This window comes from Phascolarctos cinereus, unplaced genomic scaffold (genome assembly GCF_003287225.1).
Source record: "Phascolarctos cinereus isolate Bilbo 61053 unplaced genomic scaffold, phaCin_HiC Scaffold_9;HRSCAF=440, whole genome shotgun sequence".
Classification (NCBI taxonomy): domain Eukaryota; kingdom Metazoa; phylum Chordata; class Mammalia; order Diprotodontia; family Phascolarctidae; genus Phascolarctos; species Phascolarctos cinereus.
In genome coordinates, this window is record NW_027556402.1 from 27,966,506 (window position 1) to 27,990,435 (window position 23,930).

General features: G+C 37.2%; 1 protein-coding gene and 1 pseudogene across 3 annotated transcripts in view; both read right to left on the reverse strand.

Moving 5' to 3' along the window:
• The window catches only part of MAPK10 (mitogen-activated protein kinase 10), a 165,077-nt gene that overhangs the window by 108,823 nt on the left and 32,324 nt on the right, over positions 1-23,930 (reverse strand). For all 3 annotated transcript variants that reach the window (XM_020988334.2, XM_020988338.2, XM_020988339.2), the window contains exon 2: positions 20,401-20,555. The gene's annotated coding sequence lies outside the window, so the exon portion shown is untranslated. The remainder of the gene's footprint in view (positions 1-20,400; positions 20,556-23,930) is intronic.
• The window catches only part of LOC110209711 (L-lactate dehydrogenase A chain-like), a 32,095-nt pseudogene continuing 16,535 nt past the window's right edge, over positions 8,371-23,930 (reverse strand).

Below are 23,930 nucleotides of genomic sequence, written 5' to 3' on the forward strand. Positions count from 1 at the left end.
ATTAGCAATATTAGAAATGAAAAAGAATGAACACTAAATGAAGAATGTGGTAAGTGGAATAAAGGTATACTGAGGTATATACTCCAAGCAAAATCAGTTTATTAACAGTGAAACATATATTAACATAAGGGTCAGATTGGCCACCTCAGTAAGGCCAGCACCTCCAGTGAAAAGGAGGATGGGGAGGGAATCCTCTTTATTGACATATAGAAATTGAGGGGGAGGTACTTTAAAACATTACAATTGGCTATAGTAGGAAAACCGGTTTGCCATTTAGGTATGGCTAATCATTCCCCTCTCTGACAATTAAGGAATATCCATTGTTTTATGGGACTCATCTGTCTCTTGTAATCTTGGCTAGGAGTTCAGAACCACCTGATTTGTTGTTCTCTTGCAGAAGATCTATCAAATTAGGTACATAATACACAGATGCAAATGTACCTAATACCCCAGTAGTCAATGTTCAGCAAACACAAAAGCAAACACAAAGACCCGATCTATTGGGACTCATTATTTGACCAAATCTATGAGGAAAATTGGACAGCAAAATTGAAGAAATTAGATTTAGATCAACACATTATATATTATACAAAATAAGCTCCAAAAAGGGAACATCTTCTAGATATAAAAGGTCATATCATAAATTTAGACAAACACAGGGAAAAAAATTCTTGACTTAACATGGAATAGAGAGGATCACAGAAAATAAAATGGATAATTTTGATTATATAAAACTAAAAATGGTTTTGCACCAACAAATCCAATAAAGCTAAGATTAAAAGGGAAATAATTAACTGGGGAAAAAAGCTTTGCAACATAAAAAAAAATTAATAGGAAAAAAAATCTTTGCAACAAGTTTTTCTGATGAGTGTCTCATTTCTAAAACATAGAAAGAACCTATTCAAATTTATAAAAGTCTTTCCCTAAATAATAAATGGGATACAAACTGACAGTTTTAAAAAAAACACAGACTATCCATATCCATATGAAAAAATAATTAGAAAACTGAAATTTAAAACAATTCTTAGATTCTACCTCATTTCACCAGAGAGGTATAAATGACAAAAAAGGAAAATGATAAATTTTGGCAGAGCTGTGGGAAAACAGGCATGCTGATATACTGTTGGTGGACCTGTGAAAAGGTACAACCACTCTGGAAAGCATTTTAGAATTCTGTACAAAAAGTTATTGAATGGTATGTGTCCTTTGATGCAGCTATACCCCTGTTAGGCCTATAGCCAAAATAGATCAAAGAAAGAGGGAAAAGTTTCTTTTCTTTTTTAAACAAAAATATCTGTAGCAACTTTTTTTTTTTGTGGTAGGGAAAACACCAGCTAGAAATAAGGGATGTTCAACAACGGAGGAATGGCTGAACAAATAATGGTATATGAATACGAAAAAATACTTTTGTGCTGTAAGAAAAAAGGAAATAGATGATTTTAAGAAGACATGAAAAGAATTATGTGACTAATCAAAAGTCAGCAGAACCAAGAGAACACTTCATATGATAAGATCAATATTATAAAAATGAACAACTTTGAAGACTTGTATAAACTGATAAAGAATGAAATGGGCAGAACCAGGATAATGATTTATACAATAATAATACTATAAAAACAAATGCCTCTGAAAACCAGGAGAACTATGATCAATATTGCAACGATTCGTGATTTTAGAGGACCAGTAATGAAGCATACTTTCCATTAAAAAGAGATGATGGATTCTGGGTACAGAATGAAGCTATGCACAGTCATTGAAGGAATTCGTTTTGTTTGACTGTGCATATTTGTTAGAAATTTTTTTCTTTTTTTTAATGGAGTCAGGGTGAAAGGGAGATGAAATAGATTTCCATTTTTTTTTAAATAGAAGTGGGAGAGCTGCTACAAATATGCAATGTTTGATGCATTATCATTTGAAAGTATTATATTATTCGTTTTCCTTAACTGTTTTACTTTGTTATGAAACCTCTCTTGGAGTGGAAGTAACCTGCAAATGTTGGCAATGTAAAAACAAAACACACCAATAAAACTTTTTTTAAAAATTAAAAATAAATGATAAATGAATAAAAGCCATTTCTGTATTAATATATAATTACAAAAGCTTAATTTGTTCACTTTTTCCTTAACATTTCTAGAACTGTAAGATTATTTACAAAATTGGCCCTAATTCTTTTCAGACAAAATCAACATCTGCATTCCCATTTAAGACTCAATGATCCCTGACTCTCTGCCATCACATAAACCATTTTACCAATATGGAATGTATGATCTCATTATTAGGTCACATGCTTCTTCTTCTCCTTCAAAATATTCCTAGACACACTTTGGGATGGAAGTTTTATGAGCTTCAGGATCAGATGGGACTTTAGAGTTCTAGTTCACTTCTTCAACCACATTATTTTCAACATTTAAAAAAACCCATCCCATTTATAAAATCATGCAACTTTCTGCATAAAAAAGCTGTGTTTTGAACTTTCTGAATTTTCACATGCATTCAGCTATGGTAAGTCTGTGATTTCTTTGTGGGGATGAAAAGCAGTTTTGAAAAATGTTCTATGTAAAAATGTAAGTTATAAATCTGCTTGTAGAAATTGTAGAAATAACAATAAACCATGCCAAAAGCCATATTTAAACTATTCCACACTAAAATAAAATTTCTTCCACCTATAAATTTATTTTCATGTAATTTTATCCATGGCATTTTATAATTAGTTAAAATGCCGCAACCCCATCCACCTCTCAAAAACCCAAAGTCGTTCAGATAAAAGCATAGGCTTACTAACCTTATACTGTTACCACTTATGAGAGTTCCATGTTTCTAACATTTCACACATTGTTACACATATGTGGCAAAAAAACCACTAGAAAATAATTTTTAAAGTTTTGTAAATTACCTAACTGATACAGAATAATATAGTGCAAAAGGAAGTAGCTAAATTTTCTTTAAACAATAAGAATTATTTAAAATTCCTTTCAATGTAAAAAAAGATATTCAAAACCATTCAAATAAAGTAGGGGGAGGAAGGAAGGGTCATCAATCTGTAGATATCTTTATTTTTTTTTATTCAGTTTAAGAATTTTCATAAGAATTTAAAAAGGTTTTGTTCTCCTTTTATATACTTTTATGAGCCAATCAGTTGACTATCAGAAGGCTTATAGAATGGAAGATAAGCTCCTTTTGTATTTAATCTATGAAATAATAAATTTCATATACTTAATATATGAAAATCCAATTTTAGGATTTCCTCACCTCCCACCTAGATGTAATAACCTCCTAATTAGTCTCCATTCAACCAGCTTTTTCCCTCTCTTTCAACCTCCTCAAAACTGCAAATTAATACACTGAAAACACAAATCTGACCATATTTGTCCTGTTCAGAAAGTTCAATTGGCCTTCAGGGTAAAATCCAAAGTCTTCTGTTTGACGTTTAAATCTGTCCATAATCTGGCTCTCACAAACTTTTCTAGTATTGTTTCATATTATTCTTTTTAAAATTATAATGTTTGAATTCTTTGATGAGAAATTTTAAAAATCAAATTAAGGACACTTGAAGAGAAATGCTATCTGCATCCAGAGAAAGAATTCATAAATAATATACACATAGGATAATTTTACACACATACACGCACATCATACATATATATACATATACATGTATATATGTATATTATATATATACACACCTATTTGTGTCTAATCATATCTATCTCTGGGGCGGGGGGGGGGGGAGGGAAGAAAGAAAAGGAAAAAAATTTGCATGATAACTTTGTTGCAAATTTGGAAGAATATCAAGTTACACGTTGTAGATTTGCAGTTTCATGTGCAATCATCTTTTTTACTGCACTGTGTTATGGAAATACTTGTTTTGTTTCACGAATTGAAAATAAAATAAATTATTTTTAAAAATCAAATGGACATCTCATACTCACATTCTCCATCTTTGCCAATACATTATGATTAAATAACATTGGTTCTTTGGTCATTTTTATTATTTCACATTCTAGGCACTATATGGGAGCACTTACTCAAATATGGTCTATATCTTATTCTCACTAGATAGAAAGGTATCAGAAGAACAGATAAGATATGAAAACACCAGTTTTTTGAAATTGGTAAGCAATAAAAATGGAGAAACATAGATCTAGAACTAGAAAGGACCTTAGAACCCATCTCATCTAATCTCCATCTTCTCATTTTATATATTTTTTAAAATTAAAAATTTTTTAGGCAGTTGGGATTAAGTGACTTGCCCAGGGTCACACAGCTAGTAAGTGTTAGGTGTCTGAGGCCGGATTTGAACTCAGGTCCTCCTGACTTCAGGGCCAGTGCTCTATCCACTGTGCCACCTAGCTGCCCCCCATCCCCTCATTTTATAGATGAAGAAACTGGGGCTTATGAAGAGAAAAATGACTTGACCAAGGTAATGCAGATGGTAAGAGGTAGTGAGCATTAGAGACAGAGTTTGAATTAAATCCTCAGACTCCAGAGCCACTGCTTTTACCATTATAGCATGAAATGCTTTATCATTATGCACTGACAAGAAGGGACTGTTGTTTTTTTTATTGTTGTTGTTCAGTCATTTTAGTCATGTCTGACTCTCTGTGACCCCATTTGGGGTTTTCTTGGCAAAGATACTGGAGTGGTTTGCCATTTCCTTCTGCAGCTCATTTTACAGATGAGGAAACTGAGGCAAACAGGGTTAAGTGACTTGCCCAGGGTCACACAGCTAGCAAGTATCTGAGGCTGGATTTGAACTCAAATACGTAAGAATATTGCCAAGAAAATCCCAAAGGGGTCACGAAATCAGATACAACTGAACAATAACAAATGAAGCAGAAAATAAATGCGCAATGCTCAAGGAATCAATAAAGGATGTTGGCTGTGTAACAGAGACCACCTTCAATAGCCCCTCCCATAGAGACTAGGGGTACAGTTTCTCTATATTTCCTTTATTGACTGGATTATTAGACCAATCTCATCTATGAGAAAATGGGCTACATAACTCTGGAGACATCACTTAACATCTCAATATCTAGGCAACTTTCTATGATTCTAGTTGCAGAGACAGTGTCCAAGCTGTATTGGAAGAAGGGATTTCCTCAACTGGGAGTTAGTACCATTTATCAATGAAATGACAGGTGCAGTCCTTATCCTCAATCCTATTAGGGCCATGTTGTAGATACAGTCTATGTAGTTTGGCAGCCAAGCTTTTGAGAAAACACATCATGCTTTTATCCTTATAGAGAACTATGGATTAAAAAATGATATAATCAGATGGATTCAGAAAGGTTTGGACGACTCAGAGAGTAGCTGTCAATGGTTCAACATCAGCGAAGTCTCCAATGTAGTAACTCAGAGACGTCTCTGCTTTCCCCTATGAGGTTTAGCATTGTTATCATTATCTTGGATTTGCATGGATTGATATCTTGCTTTTGCATAAATGGCATGCTTATCACATTCTCAGTTGATACAGAGCTCGAAGGGACAGCTAACCTTGATAGGTTAGAGAATTGGGTTGAATCTTCTAAAATGAAATGCAATAAAAATAAATGTAAAGACGTGTACTTAGTTCCCAAAAAATCACTATTGGGGTTACTCATGCCACCCCTCAATTGGCTGGCCACATCCATATTCATTATAGGACTGAAGTATGGTTGTTTGGCTATACTGTCATTTCCAAAAAGCTATTCAAAACCAAATAATTCTTTGCTCGTTAGCAAATAAAGATGACTCCCTTAAAGCTAGGAGGGGCCTTCTTTCAGTAGGCTTTTCCTCTTTTCCCCTTGGGTATGCCAAGTTTCATGGCAGCTGGACCGGACACTGGCTACCAGACAGAACCAGGCAGGCCACTGCCACGGCCTGCCAAGGCACTGGATAGGGGCTGTGAGCCAAGGCTGGACAGTCTGTTTGCTGCTAGGTAGCAGCTACCAAGCAGGACTAAGAAAGTGGCTTGGCTTCTGGATGCATCATTGCTCCTCTCCTGGACTCAAGTTTCAAGGAGCAGCAATAAATTTGTTTCTGCCTAGAACCACTAGTGCTGAGCTCTCTTCAGAAGGAGTATAACTGTGCTCTTTTACGTGCAGTGCTTCCTACTTCCTTCAGCTTTGGCTGCATTCAGAACCTAAGCTTCAAGATTATTTGTCGTCTCCCCACAGGACCTAGAGAAGGCTTGCCTTTCCTTTGGACAAAATCTTCCTCCTCCAAAGCCCCTTCCCTATGTAAGCCACTCCATGTAATTACTTTCAGTTCTGTGTCTATTCCTTTTAGGATCTTTAACATGAGTGCAAATTTTGTTAGATTTTTTTCAGACTGCATTGAAATAATTACATGGGTTTTTTCTAAATTTCTGTTGTTTAAAAAGTTAATTATGTTAATTGTTTCCTAATGTTGAACTATTGTTGTATCTCCAATGCGATTCCAACCTGATCATAGTCAATTGGATTCTGGTTACATTGCTATGATTTACTTGTCAGTGTTTTATTTAACATTTTTATATCAATATCCTTCAGTGAGATCAGTCTCTAGTTCTCATTCTCTGCTTTCTTTCTCCCTTCTTTGGATGGCAAAACAACATTTATCTCCTAAGAGGTATCTATCAGAATGCCTACGATCTCTAATTTTGAAGAATAACTTTTGTAACATGGTATTTTGTAACATGGTATTTTGTAGCACGGACATTAATTTCTCTTTAAAAGTTTAATAGAATGATTTTGCAAATCTATGTGGCCTGGAATCCCCTCTGTCCCCAGGCATTTATGCTTGACTAATTTATTTTTCATAGATGGGATTCTTTAAAATATCTGTTCCTTGATTGTTACATTGAGTATTTTATATTTTTGTAAATAATTATCAATTTCCTTTCAATTCTCCTTTTTACTAGTATATAAATATGCAAGGCAAGTTTTCTAAATAAAAATCTAAAATATAACTTTGTTAAGCCGCTTAACTTTCCCCCTGCATCCTTCCCTCTCTCCCTCCCCAGAAAACTTTTTCTCATAACAAAAAATTTTTTTAAAGAAAAAGATGGAAAAAAGAAATCCTTAAAACCAATCAACATATTTTAAAAAATCTGACAATAAATGCGATCTTGCACACCCAAGGGAGCCTTCCCCTGCCCCGGCACCTCAATCTCTGCAAAAGTGGGAAAAGTTTCTTCTCATAAATCTTCTTTAGAATCAAGATTGTTCTTCGTGATTTTGCAACAAGCATTTTCAATTGTTTTGTGGTGGTTATTCTTTGTTTTTACATCATTTTAAGTAATTTTGTACCCTGATTTCCTGGATCTGCTTATTTTTCATTATTTTGGGAAATCTTTTTACACTTCTCTTTCATCACAGTCACCATTTCTTACATCTTAGTGATATTTCATCACATTCCTGCACCACCATTTGTTCAAGTTTTCCCCAATTTTCAGGCATCTACTTTATTCCCAGTTCTTTGATACCACAAAAAAGTGCTGTTATAAATATTCTGTGTATGTAGATCCTTTCTTTTTTATAAATTACCTCTTTGGCAAATATCCCTAGCAGTAGAATCTATGGGCCAAAGACTTTGGGTATCTTTTCCCCCTTACTGTATAATTACCAGTTTGTTCCCAGAAAGGTTCACATATCTACCACCAATGCCTGCCTTTCCCCAGCCCCTCCAACACTGACTATTCCTATCTTCTGTCACTGTTTGTTTAAAAATATCCTGTCCACCCATAACTATGAGAGGCATTACATTTGCTTCTCTTTTAATTTTTTGTAATATCATCTTTAATATTAAGATGATGAATCCATTTTGAATTTTATTATGAAATAAGGTGTATTTGTCTAAGCAGACTGATTTTCCATTTTCTTTTTTTTTAATCAGTTATTTATGGTTTATTCAGTGTTTGAGGTAGTATGACACTTACGGAATTGGTCACTTTGTTGTACATATATAGATATTTTAATATAATGTGGAAATTAACAACTATTGCTATATACATACAGTAGACAAAATTTGGTCCTCCAGAAAGGTGATGCACGGGGCCATGCTGTAGAGCCCAAATGCAGGGGCCACAAAGGTGATCAATCCATCAGCCAAGTGTCACTACTATGCGGTGTTTTATGTCCAGGAACCAAAAGTTGTCTTCTGGACCTAAGGGAAGCTGTAGCACCCACAAGGCAGCCCATGGGGTGTTGATTTTGACAGCAACCACTTCATGAGTATACAAGACAAGTCATATCCAGCATCACTATACAAACAACAGGATTAAACAAACAAGAGTCGCTAATCAGAGGAAGGATCTGACCTACTTGAAAAGCTCATCATACATAATCCTTTAACCACCGTCGTGTTCTCATTCTCGATAGTAAAATGGCAGCACATTAAAAGTCTTTAAAATTACAACTCTTTCTGGATTCCCCAAAGAGTATCTGCACTCTTCTTTAAATGAGCCTCTTCCTCCAGAGTTAGATTTATCTTTACCACATCTGAAATGCCATTCTGCCCCAAAACACATGTGACACCAAGGAAGACATCTTCATTAATACCATACAGGCCTTTAACATGGCGGAAATTCTTCATGATGCTTTCTGCTAGAGAGATCTGTCACAGACAAAGAAATGGCCCAGGCTGATAGCCTCAAAAGCACTTTTAACCACCTATATATGAACATCTTTGAAATGCTCTGACTCAGCATCAGTTCCTCAAGCAGGATGAAGATTCTTCAGAGAGGCGCTGGCAACATTCACACCACTCCACACAAGAATATTAGAGTCTCTGTGGTCCCCAAGGACCTATCCATGACAACTTGAAGAGTCAGCACTGAGTCTCCCATTAGTCTACTCCATTAAGTAATGGAAAAAGGCAGAATCCAGATTGCAACCACTTTCAATAACATGGTTTTTGGGAAAGCCTTTTTGCATTCTGGCCACATTATGTCAAATATCCACTGAATTGGAAACAATAAGCAGCTTGCAATTAGGGCTGGATTTAACAATAATGGGAATGGTGAATTTAAAGATATTCACATTTCACTAGACCAAATTAAGATGACTTTCTCCCTCATGCTGGTGTGCCCCAGCTTTGCATCTGTACTCACGCTGTAGTCTTTGCCAAAGACAATCTTTGGAGTTCTGAGGAAATGGCTGCCATGTTGGGGATCCATTACCTCTCCCTTTAGTTTGTCTTCTAAGACATCAATTAGGACAAGTTCATCAGTTAAATCCTTCATTAAAATACCGATGGTACATGTCATACCAACCGCACCACCTCGAACAACAGGTACCCTGTGATGCACAATCTGGTCTTCCTCAATCAGCTGATCCTTTACAATTTCTATCTTGGAAATGAAGGAAATATAAGCTTGAACGAAGTTGTTGATCAGGCTATGAGGAGTTCTGAGATAGATATGAGATTGCTACTCCTAGCCTTATGCATGCTTTCCAGTTTTGTGAGTTCTTATTAAATGAGGAGTTTCTAATTCTGTTCGATTCTCCCTTTTCTACTCTGTTCCATTGATTGACTTTTCCTTTTTTTTTCAGTCCTAAATGGTTTTGATGATTACTTGTTTTACAGCATAGTTTGAGGACTGGAAGTAATATCCCCCCTTTATTCCTACCTTTTAAAATTATTTCCTTTGATAGCCTATTTTGTCCCCATAAATGAATTTTGTTAATATTTCATTTCATTCTATAAAGTATCCCTTTGGATATAGCATTAAAACTACAAATCAACTTTGGCAATATTGTCATTTTTATTATATTGGTTAATATAAGCTCTTAATTTTCTTTCAACTATTCAAATTGTTCTTTATTTTAACAAGGGTTTTATAATACACAGATTGACTCTTCTTTCGTGGATTGACTTCCAAATATTTTATGCATTTTGCAATTATTTCAAATGGAAATTCCCTTTCTATCATTGCCTCTCGAATTTTATCCTTGATTTATGTAAATGCTATTGATTTTTGCATTTATTTTACAGCCTGCAAAGTTACTGAATCTAGTCTCCATTAATTTCTTTGCTGATTTTTTAAAAATTTGCTAAGTAAACCATCATGTTCTCACAAAATAGTCATAGCTTTGTTTCTTCTTTGACTGTTATTATGCCTTTAATTTCTTTTTCTTACCTCACTGCTATTGCTAATAATAGGAAGTATTAATCCTAATAGTAGTAGAGAGAGTAGCCAACCTTACTATATGTCCATATTTATTGGGACCCAGAATATCCCCATTACATGTGGTACTTGCTTTGGGCTTTAGATACTTTTTATATTAAAAAGTATCCCTCTGTAGGATTTGTTTGTTGTTTATTTTTAGCATGAATGAGTGTTGTGAGGTAGGCACTATTATTACCCCCATTATACAGATGAGGAAAATAAAGGAAACAGAAATTAAGTTTTACCTGACTATATTTATCATATATGGTCCCATATATAATAAATGTCTCAGGTCACATTTGAACTCAAGTCTTCTTGACTTCGGGCTTGCCATTCTAGCTAGGATGCCACCTTGCCTCATTAGCCTACCTATACCTCGTTGTATATATGGGCTTTGTAAAATGCCTATTGAGTTATTTAGGGCCTAATATTTGTTAGTTAAAAAGTAAATTCTGGTGTTTTAGCCAATTAGCTCAGTTGCTTATAGTATGGTCTAAACAAGAACAATGGAAGTATTCATCCACACCTATGCCAATAAGCTCTGTTCTATTATAGTCATAGACTGTATCTTTACCCTGCCTTGACACTCAGGAAATAAATACATATGGCAGATGCAAAGAGATGACATGTGAGAATAAATCGGCATGACTCCATCGTATTTTGCTTTTTTTGTTTTGTTTTTGTTTTTTGGCGAGGCAATGGGTTTAAGTGACTTGCCCAGAGTCACACAGCTAGTAAGTGTTATGTGTCTGAGGCCAGATTTGAACTCAGGTCCTCCTGAATCCAGGGCCAGTGCTCTATCCACTGGGCCACCTAGCTGCCCCTCCATCATATTTTGTAAAAAAAAAATTAATAAAACCTCTCTCCCTCTGTCTCTCTTTTTGGTTAGGCAATGGGGTTAAGTGACTTGCCCAGAGTCACACAGCTAGTAAATGTTATGTGTCCGAGGTCACATTTGAACTCAGGTCCTCCTGAATCCAGGGCCGGTGCTTTATCCACCACGCCACCTAGCTGCCCCTAAAACCTCACCACTAATTGAAATGAGTATAAATTCAAATTCTGAAACCCAGAGCAAAATTTCCAGAAAGGGTCCTAATATTATGCATGGTGGCTGAAAACCTGAGAGGTTTATTTTGCTACACTTGCCTCCTGGTACTATCTCCTCTCCAGGTTTTTGTGATATAAGGACCCTCTCCTAGTTCCCCTCCTACCTATCTGACTTCCCCTTCTCAGTCCTCTGTGCTGGGTTTTCATTCAGGCCATATCTACTAAAGATGAATGTTCCTTCAGACTCTCTCTTGGGCCATCTTCTCTTCTCCTTCTGTACTATCTCACTTGGTAACCTCATCAGCCCCCATGGGTCCAATTGTCAACTTTGTGCAGATGATTCTCAGATCTACTTATCCAGCTTTAACTTCTCTCCTGAGCTTCAGTCCTATTATCACCAATTGCCTCTTGAACATCTATAATGAACCAGCATTTTCCCAATGCAGTTTCTTTCCTTCTACAATACAGGGCAGTTTTACCTAAAAGAAGACAATGGAACCCCTAGAATTTGATTGGCATACTGGTACTGGCTGACTCATCTTGATTCACCTCCCCAACTCTCTTCCCTCGCCAACACAAGGCAAGCCCAGGACAAAACTGTCCCTGGGACCTGATTGTCCCACCTCAATTCCCTGACACAGCTGCCTAGTTATCTAAGGTCACAAAATGCAAACCCCTTCCCCATGAGGAGCCTGTGCTCTGAAGGTTTGGTGGCAACATTCTGAAGCCCACGAGAATACCTTCCCCTACCCTGCTGACCCAACGAGTGTCCATGTGGACAGGACGGGACAATATCTCCAGGAGCTAAATGCCACGGCCTTCTTGTTGCATATCCTTGCTTCACTAAAGCTAAGTAAACCTCCCTGTGTTAAATATTCAATGACTTTTGAGAGCCTCATATTTTGTCTCAAGATCAAACCTGAACTAAGAGAATATAGTGTTACAGTATTGACTGACTCATGTAAAGCTCTTAAAGATGTATCAATCTAGTAAGAAATAGAAAAAAAAATCCCCTCTAGACTACCCCACCCAGCCCAACAATCCAACCCCCCACCCCAATTCCTGTCCTACAGAGACAAGTCAAGACCAGCTGAGGACAAAGCCCAGACTGAGCCAAAGGGAGCCCAAGGCTGGCTCAGGCCCAACAGCACAAAAACTCAGCACTAGCCTTGCAGAGAAAGCAACCTCAGAGCATCCCAGCAGGGTCCAGTGAGGCATCAGCAATGAGCAGAAAGGCCCCAGACAAAATCCAGTCCTCAGACCCTGACCTTGTGAGCATCCAGGCCTAGTCAGAGAATATGGAACCTCCATCACTCAAAAATCTTAAGCGGCTCCTTAGTGACTGTACCATAAGACACAAACGTCTCAGCCTGGGGTTTTAGCCCTCTACAGGCCAGCCCTTACCTTTCTAGGCTTATTTCACATTATTCTCTATACTTCACTAAATTACATCCTATCCTATACTACAAAATAGCAAACGGTCAGTTCATTAGAGGGTTGAATCAAAGTGCTTATGTGATATAGAAAATGGGAAAATTCCCTACTGTTGGCATGGGGTGGCAAAGAGGAAGAGAGGAGGCTTTTATCAGAGTAAAATTTTGGCTTAGGTTTCAAAGAATGGGTAGTATATCAAATGGCAGTGGAGAAAGAGGTTAGCATAGGAAACAATGTGAGGAAAGAAACAAAAGGTGAAAAGTTTATGACAAGCTCAATGATCTTAGCAAGGCATGGAAAGACTTCCACAAAGAAATTAAGAGTGAGGTAAGCAGAGCCAGGAGAACATTGTATACGGTAACAGCCATATTGTTTTAAGAACAACTTGGAGTAACTAAGTCATTTTGATTATTATAAATATAGAAATTAAAAATAAAGGGCATATGAAGAAAGATGCCATTTGTATCCAGAGAAAGAACTAATAAATAGAATACTTTTGCATATGCATACTTATTTGTGTCTAATGGTAGCCATCTCTAGGGTGGAGGGGGGAAAGGGAAGAAAAAAGGGAAAAAGGAAAATCTTATATGAAAACCTTATTATATATTCAAAAGGAATAGCAAGTTGTACATAAGAGATTTCCAGTTTTATGTGCAATAATCATTTTTATAATACTATGTTATGGAAATGTTTGTTTTATTCCATAAATTAAAAATTAAATAAAAATTTAAAAATATAAGTGAACAAGATTGTCAAAAGTCAATAAATATTTATTAAGCTGTAAACAAAACAACTGTACAACTAGAACTGAGGATAATTAGCTATCTAGTTTGTCTAAAGTATAGCCTTGAGCCTAGGAGTGATGACAGATCCATGCATAAGTGTATGTAAGCAGACTATAGAATATTATAGTCAGTTCTGCTATAATGGACAAATGTATTCCTAAAAGTCACCACACTATGCAAAATTGCACAATAAAAACAATAGGGTTAACTTCATCGTTAACGCATAAAAAAGAATAGTAACCTAATAAAAACAGCAACACAATTTTATACACGTTAAATGGCAAGACTGCTGCTTGGCTTGCGCCCCAGTTCCCACGGCCCCACATTGTCAAAGTCCACAGCAAAGGTTAGGAGGGCAGCTTTGGTGGACTGCAATTCCACGACAGGGACTCTGATGCAGTGGAAGAAGGTGGTGAGGGGCAGAGGGAGTGAAGAATGTGGGCACAAACCAGCTCTCCTTCTCCCCTCAAGCCTCCTTCTGCACTAGAAGATACACAACAAATACATTATTTTATCTAAAAGGACCTGACGTTTGCTTGTGGAAGTGGGTGTTCGAAAGGCTGCAGCATATGAGCTATTATGAAATGGTGCAGCTTTCCAGCTGAATCCCAAGGACAAAAATCTGTGAAATTCACATTATGTTCAGATTGTTCCCTAACATTTCAATTGTGTTGAAACAAAATCGCTTTTTCCAAACACGCATTATAGTAGAACTGACTGTACCAACAAATAATTGTACTAAAGAAGAAATGCAAAAGATATAATCAGAGAACCTTACGACTAGAAAAGGAGGGAGACTGGACATGGTGAGTTCAAGTAATAAACAATGGACAGAAAAGCCAATGCTTAACTGATAAAAAGTCAAAGGGTATGAATGGACAGTTCTACAGGAAAGAGATCCAAGGGATTTGTATCTATGCCTGATGCCTTTTCTGCCAGTGCCAACTGCCAGGACAGGACAATGGCCACTACTCATGCCTTGTGCTAGGTCAGAGTGGCACCATGGGCCCGAGTGCGAGGACACTGCCCTGCTGGGACTTGAATCCACTCTCCTTAGGAGAGGCTTGGCTCTGCCCAGCTGAGGTGGGTGCTAAGGTCAGAGTGCCACTGCCCTTGGCTGGTCCACTACACTTGGCGAGGTCAAGAGCTGCTGCAACTCCCAAGAATTCTGGCTACTCATCCTAGGCTTAGATTCCCCTTCCCGCCAGTGGTCATCTTCTCCAAGGTGGGCGGTTCCTAACACTGCCATTCACACACCATTAAAGAACCCAGGAGCTCCTCAGAATTTGAATGCATAAGGCTTCTATAAAGACTAGGAATTTCAAACCAGGATTGCCCACCTATGACAAGGAAAAGACAAAAAAAAACCCCTTAAAACCAGAGATTCTTCAGGCTAGTACATGTACTCAACTTGCCAGTGCAAATAGGAACCATTTCTATTGGGGTTAAGAAAGTATGACTTGGGCCTCTCCTCTGTACTTTATGGAGGCTCCTCGCTGGAAGGTCCAGAGAATTATAGTCCACAGCTGAAGTCTTTAGTCTGGTCTAATTCATTGATTAAGAAGGCCAGTTTTCAAATTGGGATGAATACTAGAAAGTAAATAATTACAAGGGATAGGTTTTAATAAAGCAGCTTTTTTTTTCCCTAAAGATTCAACTTGTTTAAAAAATATTTTGTATCTTATTAGGTGAGCTGTTATTAAATGGAAGATTCTTTGTTTTCTGTTTGAGATCTCACTCTGATAACATCAAGAGACAAAAGGCACTTATTTTTCAAAGTCTGATTCTTCCTCTAGCTTATGGATAGCATTACCCATATCATAGAGAGAATTCGGGCAAATGTAGAAAGAAAAGGTTGCGTGAGAAGACTGAAATTCTCAGCTTTCAGATGATCTACAAGTACCTTAATTTGATGCTCTTTCTATGTATGGCTCTATTGTTTCTAAGGTTAGCTCCATAAGATCTGAACTGGTTTTCATCACATGTACTAATTGCTGGAAGGTCAATGTGACTGGATTTTTTTCAGGTTCTTCTCAATTAGACTAAGTCTTAGCCCTAGCAGGTTTTAACAGCACTAACTAGGGAACTTCTGAAAATGACTTAGAACCTGGGAAGTAGATCTGCTGAGAGGATCCCCTCTCCAAAACTGCCCTGGGAATGAGGCCTATTCCAGGTACTGCTGACAAGTGATATTCTAGTTAAGGACACCAGGATGTTTGTACTGAATTGGACATTTTGTGAACATTAGCCTAAGACAGACCCTTTTGGAAAAGAATTTCCAAAGGAAAATGTTTCCCAGAAGTGGATGACAAGTGATATTCTAGTTAAGGACACCAGGATGTTTGTACTGAATTGGACATTTTGTGAACATTAGCCTAAGACAGACCCTTTTGGAAAAGAATTTCCAAAGGAAAATGTTTCCCAGAAGTGGATGTCTTCATGGGATGGCTAAACCCAAGATAACAGAATAAGAAATATGCTATTTAAATGGATATTTGGGGTTCGTTGGCTGGAACGGGCTAAACCAAGGCAATTATGACGTAATGCCAATACTTGTTATGTTGCTTCTGTTTCACTAGTGTACTCAATACTGACCAGTATTTGCATGTGCCTTTGGAAATGTTTGTCATAAAACTAGTATTGAGGCATCCAGAGAGGAGATTGACAGGATGTATAAGAATATGGTCACAGACTTACATTTCATTTCAATCTATGGCCAAAAAGGGGTGGGGTGGGGGGATATCTTAAGAATTTTTTAAATTCCTTGTCTACTTGGCTCTGGCATGGCCATTTCAATTGTAAGGAAAATCATGTCTCTGGCTGAGGCTTTCTTTATGGTATGGGATTTAGCTGAGAATTCCAAAAATTAGCTCAAGATGATTAACTGTTTAGGAGTAATAGAACTCTAGCTCTGTTTTAAGATAACCATTTGCTAGACTAACTACTGTTATCAATTTACCAGAAATAAATTTTCCCCTTCTACTATCTTTGATATGTAAACTTCCTTCTTTCCCATTTGCCTGCTACAAATTTTACAAGCTATTTTTGAAATGTAAATCTTTACCCTTCCCTTTGGGTAGCTGCATCTTTTTTCTTCTTTTCTGCTGTAACTGGTAACTACATAAGCCTAAAGAGAACTCTGTTCATGTCTCAATGGCCATTTAGAACCCCGAGCCTGCGTCCTGAGTATATTTAAAAAATCTGAGTTTAAAATGTTGAAAAGTATCATGGGCAGCAATTCCATAAACAAATCATTGGATATGTCCATAACAGTCTTTAGTCCTGCTACTTTCCCTACCTAGAATATCTTCCCTCCTTGGTTTATCAATATTTATACATCCATCTTTCTAGCCCCAGTTCAGGTTCTTTGTCTCTCTTTTCTCTGAACCACGATTGCATTTAAACTAGTATTGTACTGTTGGACAAGTACTTCTTAAGCAGTTCATATGTGTCGGTAACATTTTCCTAAATACATTATAAGCTTTTTGAGGACAGGAAGTATGTCTTATAATTTTTTAAATCTCAGACCAGCTAGTGAACTGCTGAATATCCATCAGGCATGCTATAAGGAATTGATTTATTGATGAAACAACTCTCTTAATAAAATCTATACAGACAAGGGTGGATATGGAGGCTACAAAAAATTCCCAAGATCAGTTGTAGCTGTATAACCTGTATCGGATTGCTTGCTGTCTTGGGGAGCGGTTGGTGGAAGGGATGGAGAAAAAATTGGAATTCAAAATCTTATAAAAGTGAATGTTAAAATTTATTTTTACATGTAATTGGAAAAAATAAAATACTATTAGGTGAAAAAAGATTAATTGTTCACTTTGTAACAAACTATGAATATAACAGAAAGTAATAAAATAAAACAACCAATCATTCCCAGAATCATAAAAAATACAGAAACATGGACTCCAATATCTCCCCTAAATTTCTCTAATTCTTAACAAATAGCAGCAGAGGAACTTTTCAATATAAACAAAATATTTAATCGTCAATTTGGCCTCATCATTCTTAATTAATCTTCCTCTGTTGGGAGCGCCATTTTCATCCATGTCATCAAGGCTCAAAACTTCGCACTTATCTCAATTCTTCTTTCTTCCTTACTACTCACATAACCAAGCCCTATAAATTTCTACTTCCATAACATTTCTCACATCTGACTCATACTTTTGCCACCTCAGTTCAGGCCCCATCAGTTGTGGTCTCCCTCCCACCTTTCTAATCTATTTTTTATACAGCTGTCAAAATCATCTTCCTAATAGGTAAATACAGTCCACTTACTTCCTGACTTAAAAACCTTCCACAGTTCCAGGCATCATCACAGTAAAAGCAGAAGGGACCTTGGAGATGGGTAAACTGAGGCCCCTAAAGGACTTGATTTTGGCTAGGTCATATAAGTAGCAAATAATTGAACCAAAATTTCAACCTAGGTCCTTTAACTCCAAATATGATGCCATCTCTAAGATAAAATGCAAATGCATTAGCCCAGCAGTTAAAGTCCTCTACAATGTGATTCCAACCTCCAATATTATTAGGCATTCACATGCTCTGTGTTCCAGACAAACTAGACTGTTACACAATCTCACTTTGCTGCCTCTGTTTATTTATCCAGGTCATCTCTGCTTGCTGGATCTCTGGCTTTTGAAATCTTACGCCTACTTCAGGGAATAGCTCGAGTACCAGTGAAGCCCCCTCATTCCCTCCACCCCCTCCAGCTCAACCAAGCATTCCCTCCTTACATTTTCTTCTAGCACTTTGTCTTGATGCTTCTGTTCCCCTTACATCACTGTTTCTTTAAAAATTAAATACACAAATCATACCTAAAAAGATTGCATCATTTTAAATGACTTATTAAAAGACAAAAAAAGTATTCAACAATTTTCTAATTAGTGTGTGATGCTAAATCTCCACTGGCACATTGAAAAAAGTAAAAGTAAAATTACATTAAAAAAGAAAAGAAAAAATCAAAGCGCTAGCAAAGGACTTAGAAAGTAGAAAGATAAGGAACCAGTGTGAGATCTCAGTCAAGAATTCTTATCTCCAACTTAATTTTTCCTGATCCATTATTATGCTTTGATTAATCAACACATTAACATTTTACAAAGGAAGAAAAAGAAAGAACGTATTTTTGGGACAGACCGAACTTTAATTCTCATTGAAATCTAATTCTTTTCTTCATTATTAGGAGGTGCATATACCCACAGGCACAAACAATTCTAATATTCCAAGAGATCTGTGATCTTATCAAGATGTGTATTTTTCCCATGAGCAATAAAGGCACAAGTAATACTCTTCGAATATAAAGGCAACCATTCAGCTACTCTCAAACAATCAATAAATCTACAAGCATTTATCAAGTACTTTCTACATGCCAGGAACTATTGTTCTCTATAGATAAAAAGATAAAGATAAAAGGAGTTCCTGTTGTCCAGAAGCTCACACACTATTGGACACACTCTTGGATCTCCTGGTTCAGATCATGAGCTAAAGAGAAAACAAGGCAGAAGCTGAGGGATGATAATAGAGGGAAACAAGCATGTGTCCAGGGCAAGGGTCCAACCAACAGTTTTGGCTCTCTGTGCTAAAATAGGAAGAATAAACTTATAATAAGGAGTTTGCATTTGTGAATAATACTAGTAGCTAAGATTTATATCATTCTTCAAGGCTTACAAACTATTTTACTATATTTTAAATCATCTTAAAAATGGTCCTCACACCACTGGGAGACAGGTTCTGTTATTATTCCTCATTTTACATATGATGCAACCTAGGGTGAGAGAAGATAGTGACTTACTCTGAGTCCCACAGTTAGGAAAGGTGAGAGGCAGGAATCAAATTCAGGTCTTCCTGACTCCATGTCCACATGTTATCTACCATTTCATCAAAGCGCCGCATTTATTGAATTTTTTATTGAATGAGCAAATACATGAAAATGTCAAAATATTTACTTCATGCTAAGGAAGGGTTAATAAAATAAAGTGGTATAGAAAAAGGGTGGGAGGGTGGAGCAAAAGAATCTCATTAGAAATATGTAACACAAAATTTGGGCATTTTAATCTTAAAAAATCTATTATTTCCATTGTTTTATTATCTCAAATACTTGGACAGAGAGAAGGATGAAACTATGGGGTAACACAAATAAAACAATAATCAGAAGAGATCAACCTATAGCCAGAACAGGTTTTGGAACAGTTTAGATATATTTCAGGAATAGTCCAAATGGAATTGTCTCTATAAATCTGCAGTCTGAATAGTTCAAACAGAATTTTCTCTATAAATCTGGGGGTGGTGATGAAAGCAGCAGAAGAAAATTAGCATTTGCTTTTCATTAGCATTTCTTTTCTTTATTAATTTCTCATTTCTCAGGGTGATAATAGTTTTGATTTGTGATTTTTTTTAAGTCACTCAGTCACACACTCTACAGAGGACCTCTAAACACATACAGCAAGGCAGCAAAGGAAACACTAGAAGGCCCATATAAGACTTGCTGAGAAACAGACTGTAATCTCAGTTTTTGTTTTTCTAGCACTTGTAGTCATTCATTCAATCAACAAGCATTTATTAAATGTTTACTACATATTGGACACTGTGCTAAGTGCAGAAGATATAAAAAGGCAAAAACTGTTGTCCCTGCTTCCACATTCTAATGGGGGAGATAATATACAAACTACATACACACACACACAGAGTATAAATGGAAAGTAATCTTATAAGGAAGGGATTAATAGCTGGTGGTGAAGGAAGAGACTGTGAAAGACTTTCTATAGAGGTGAGATTTCAGTTGAGTCTTGAAGGAAACCAGGGAATCTAGAAGTCAGAGGCAAGGAAGCAGAGCATTTCAGGTATGGGACAATAGGGGATAGACTTCCAATTCAAAATCTTTTTGTTTTTCTCTTAACTCATAAATAAAATTGTCAGAAGTATTAGGACAAGAGGACAAAGTACAGAGTAATGGAATCTATAGGAAAATACCAGAGAGAAACAACAGATTTAACTCACCCAGAAATATGGTTGCCAAGATCCACAGCTCCCAAATCAAAGAGAAAATTTTGCAAGCAGCCAGGAAGAAACAGATCATGTGCCAGGGGACTCCATTCAGACTCTTCCAGTTGGCCTCCAGCTTCCCCAGGTAGCCATCTACCACTGGCACCATACTGCAGGAGATGAGCACAAGAGGGTACTGAGAGTGAAAACATAGGTTGAGTGGCAGGGAATGTTTTAGATGAATCAGTAGGTCAAGTTGTTATTGCAAAACTCCATATGGCCGGAGCTACATGGTATAACAATGGAAAAACTGCTCTTCCATCTAATGATAGGACTGATAACAGGAGAAATGGTCATCTCTGATTAACCATCATGCAATTGGAGCTGAAAGGCATATATGAATCTTACCTTGAAGGGCAAAGAACAAGACAAACCAATATCATTACATAATCAAGGCCCCAACCTGATGTGAGATGGGATGAGAGGTTATAAAGGTATAAGATTACAGCCAAAGCATATCAAAGCCAAACCACATAAAAGTGCCAAAGGGAGCTAGTATGGAGGATGGAAAGAGCCATTTTTATGAGAATATTAATCACTAACAATATTAAATTATATCCTTGCAAGAGCAGCAGCCCCAAAAACCCTTTTGGTTTGGGATTTTCCCTGCTGAATCTGTCACTTGAATACATTATTCACAAGAGAGAAATATCAACTAATATAGAGCTAACACAATTTCCACACAGCAACGTGGAGGGTCTTGACTAGCACTGTGTACTCTGCTGTCAGGCAACTGTGGTATAGCCTCAGCAATACCCATCCAGTGGGGCTGGGGGGAGGGAATCTTTTATGACACATGGAGCAGTAATACGATATTATCCCTCAATTTGGTAGAGAGTTTCCTTTACTTAGAAAGCAGAAAGGTAGACCCTGAGAGTAGGGGCCCTAATGTTGTCAGATCACCTTGACAAGATCTAGATAGGGTTGAATGGTATAAAATTTTCTGGACATAATATTGCTTACATGAGTAGCATTGATTAGGTGGTGAACATTCTATTTTCCATGGTAGGGGATCTACTCACTGATTGCAGTGGCCTGGAACACTTACTAGGGAGAAGAGGGGTAAGGCGCTCTTATCTATTACTAGTTAGGTTATAGAACCTCTAGCTTTTTTTTTTAATGTGACCGAACTACCATGGGGTGCCAGCTTCACCTTCAAGACATGAAGTCAAACACTAACATCTCCCTTGACATCCATTAGTCCTTTTCTCAAATTGTAAATTGTTCCTTTTAGCTATAAATAACTTCTGTGCGGGGCGGCTCAGTGGTGCAGCGTATAAAGCACTGGCTCTGCAGTCAGGAACACCTGAGCTCAAATCCAGCCTCAGACACAACACTTACTAGCTGTGTGACCCTGGGCAAGTCACTTAACTCCAACTGCCTTGGCCTCCCCCCAAAAAAACTGACTCTTAATAACTTCTGTGAAAAAAAAATATGCATAAGACCCAAGTACTTTGTGTGAGGGATCCCCTTGGGAAACAACAGCCCCCATTGCTGTGTTCGAAGTATTTATTTCCACAAAAAGGACTTATTCCTATCCAAAGAGGGAAAAATAGAAAAAGGTGAAAAATAATATTTGGTTTGAAACATTAAAAATTTCCAGAAGATAAGACATATCCAAATTCAAGTCTAAATATTAAGAAGCCATCGTAAAACAAGCAATCTGAAACCATTCTGGAGTGATGTTGTTTTGCAGTATCTGTACAGATCCCCTCCATAAGCCTGTGGATTCAAAGGTTGTTTGTAATTTGAACAGGACCAGACACTCCACATTTTGTTTTCCAATTTCCATTCATTAGTTTTGTCTCTTCTTAGAATGAGATGCTACACTAAGTGATATGAACTGTACGGTGGGCAAGCAGGGGCTTCACATTTTTATTCACTCACTGAACTTAAAGTAGGGGTGCCCCAGTGAGATTTCAGCAAAAGCTGACAGTCTTCAGAGGCTAAAAAACAGATATTAAAATGTAAAGGGAAAAGCCTGCAGATGCAGAATAAACATTCTCTACCCTAAAAAGGGGAAGAAGCTTGAATACCTCAATTGTCATAGACTGTATTCAAATCTTTAACCCTAGTCACCGCTACTGAAGGCTCATAAATTTCTTGATACCAAAGTCCTTGGCATTGTCAAATGGTTGAAACACCAGAAATTGATATTTTATCAGTGAAAATGACACTAACGCAGCATTAGTATCTGCTCTGCTGCTGAACGCTAAGGACCATGGGAGCTTTCCACCTGACTTGCGGCTCAAACCTTTCATATGTGTCATCTTCCCCATGAGAATGAGAGCTCCTCAAGAGTAGGGATTAGCTTTTCTATTTGTATCCTCAGGACATAGCAAGGGCAGTGCTTATGAATTAATGAATAAATAAAGCATTTATTACTTAATAAATTTACAAGGAACATGAGGTGAAATTAACTGAAATAAAATGCTCTAAGGCAACCAGGCAACCAGGAATGGTTTACAGGAGGAAAGAGGTTTGAGCCAGGAAAAAAAATTGTCAAATGAGAGAAGCCAGACCTTTCCCATCTCCTGCATAGAGGTGACAAACCACCTCAGAGCTGAGAGAGGCCGAGCTTTTGCCAAAGCTAAGCTGAGGTTTGCTGCCCTGCTTGAAACATTTCTGTAGTACTCTAGCTTAAACAGGCAGAGTGTCACCTGACCAAGCCAGTGGCTGATAGCGGGGAAAGACTGCAACTACCCTTTCAAGGACAGGCCTCTGAAGCCAATAGATCAACTTGTCTAGTAGAGATGCTGGCACCCTGAGAAGAGCCCAATGGCTGAGTCACCTGCCTGCCCCAGCCTGATAGCAGCTGCCCCGTGTCCAAGAATTCATAAATGAAAAATGCCCATATTAACCAGAACCCAAGAAGCAAAATGAAAATGAACATAATTTGCCACCTCTTGAAATAAACCCTAAAATGAAAACTCCCAAGAACGTCACAGCCAAAATACAGAGATTCCAGGTCTAAAATAAATATTGTACGCAAATAAAAAGAGTTCAAATATAAATGAACCACAGCCAGGATCTCAGTAGACTTGGCAGTAACAATATAAAGACAAGAAAATCTTGGAATATGATGTAATATGACATTCCAAAATATAAAAGATAACGGCTTAAAACCAAGAATAAGTTATCCTGAAATACTGAGGGAATCCTACAGAGTGAAAAGTGCACCCAATAACAGAATAGAGGATTTTCAAGAATTCCTAAGGAGAAAATAGATGTGAGTAGAAACTTTGAATTGAACATATGAGTTGAGACACCATAAAATGTTAAGCATACTTTAGCAAGTAGAAGAGGCTAGCCAACAATAATAGGAGGAAAAGAGAAAAATATCTCAGAGGGAGCTAGATAAAACAAATCAGAGGACTGGGTATAGTTTTGTTCTGTTTTGATGATATTGAGAGGAAAGAAAAAGGAAAGGGAAAATACCCTAGGAAAGAAATAAAGGGGACTGAATTTAGTAGATCTCGTACTTG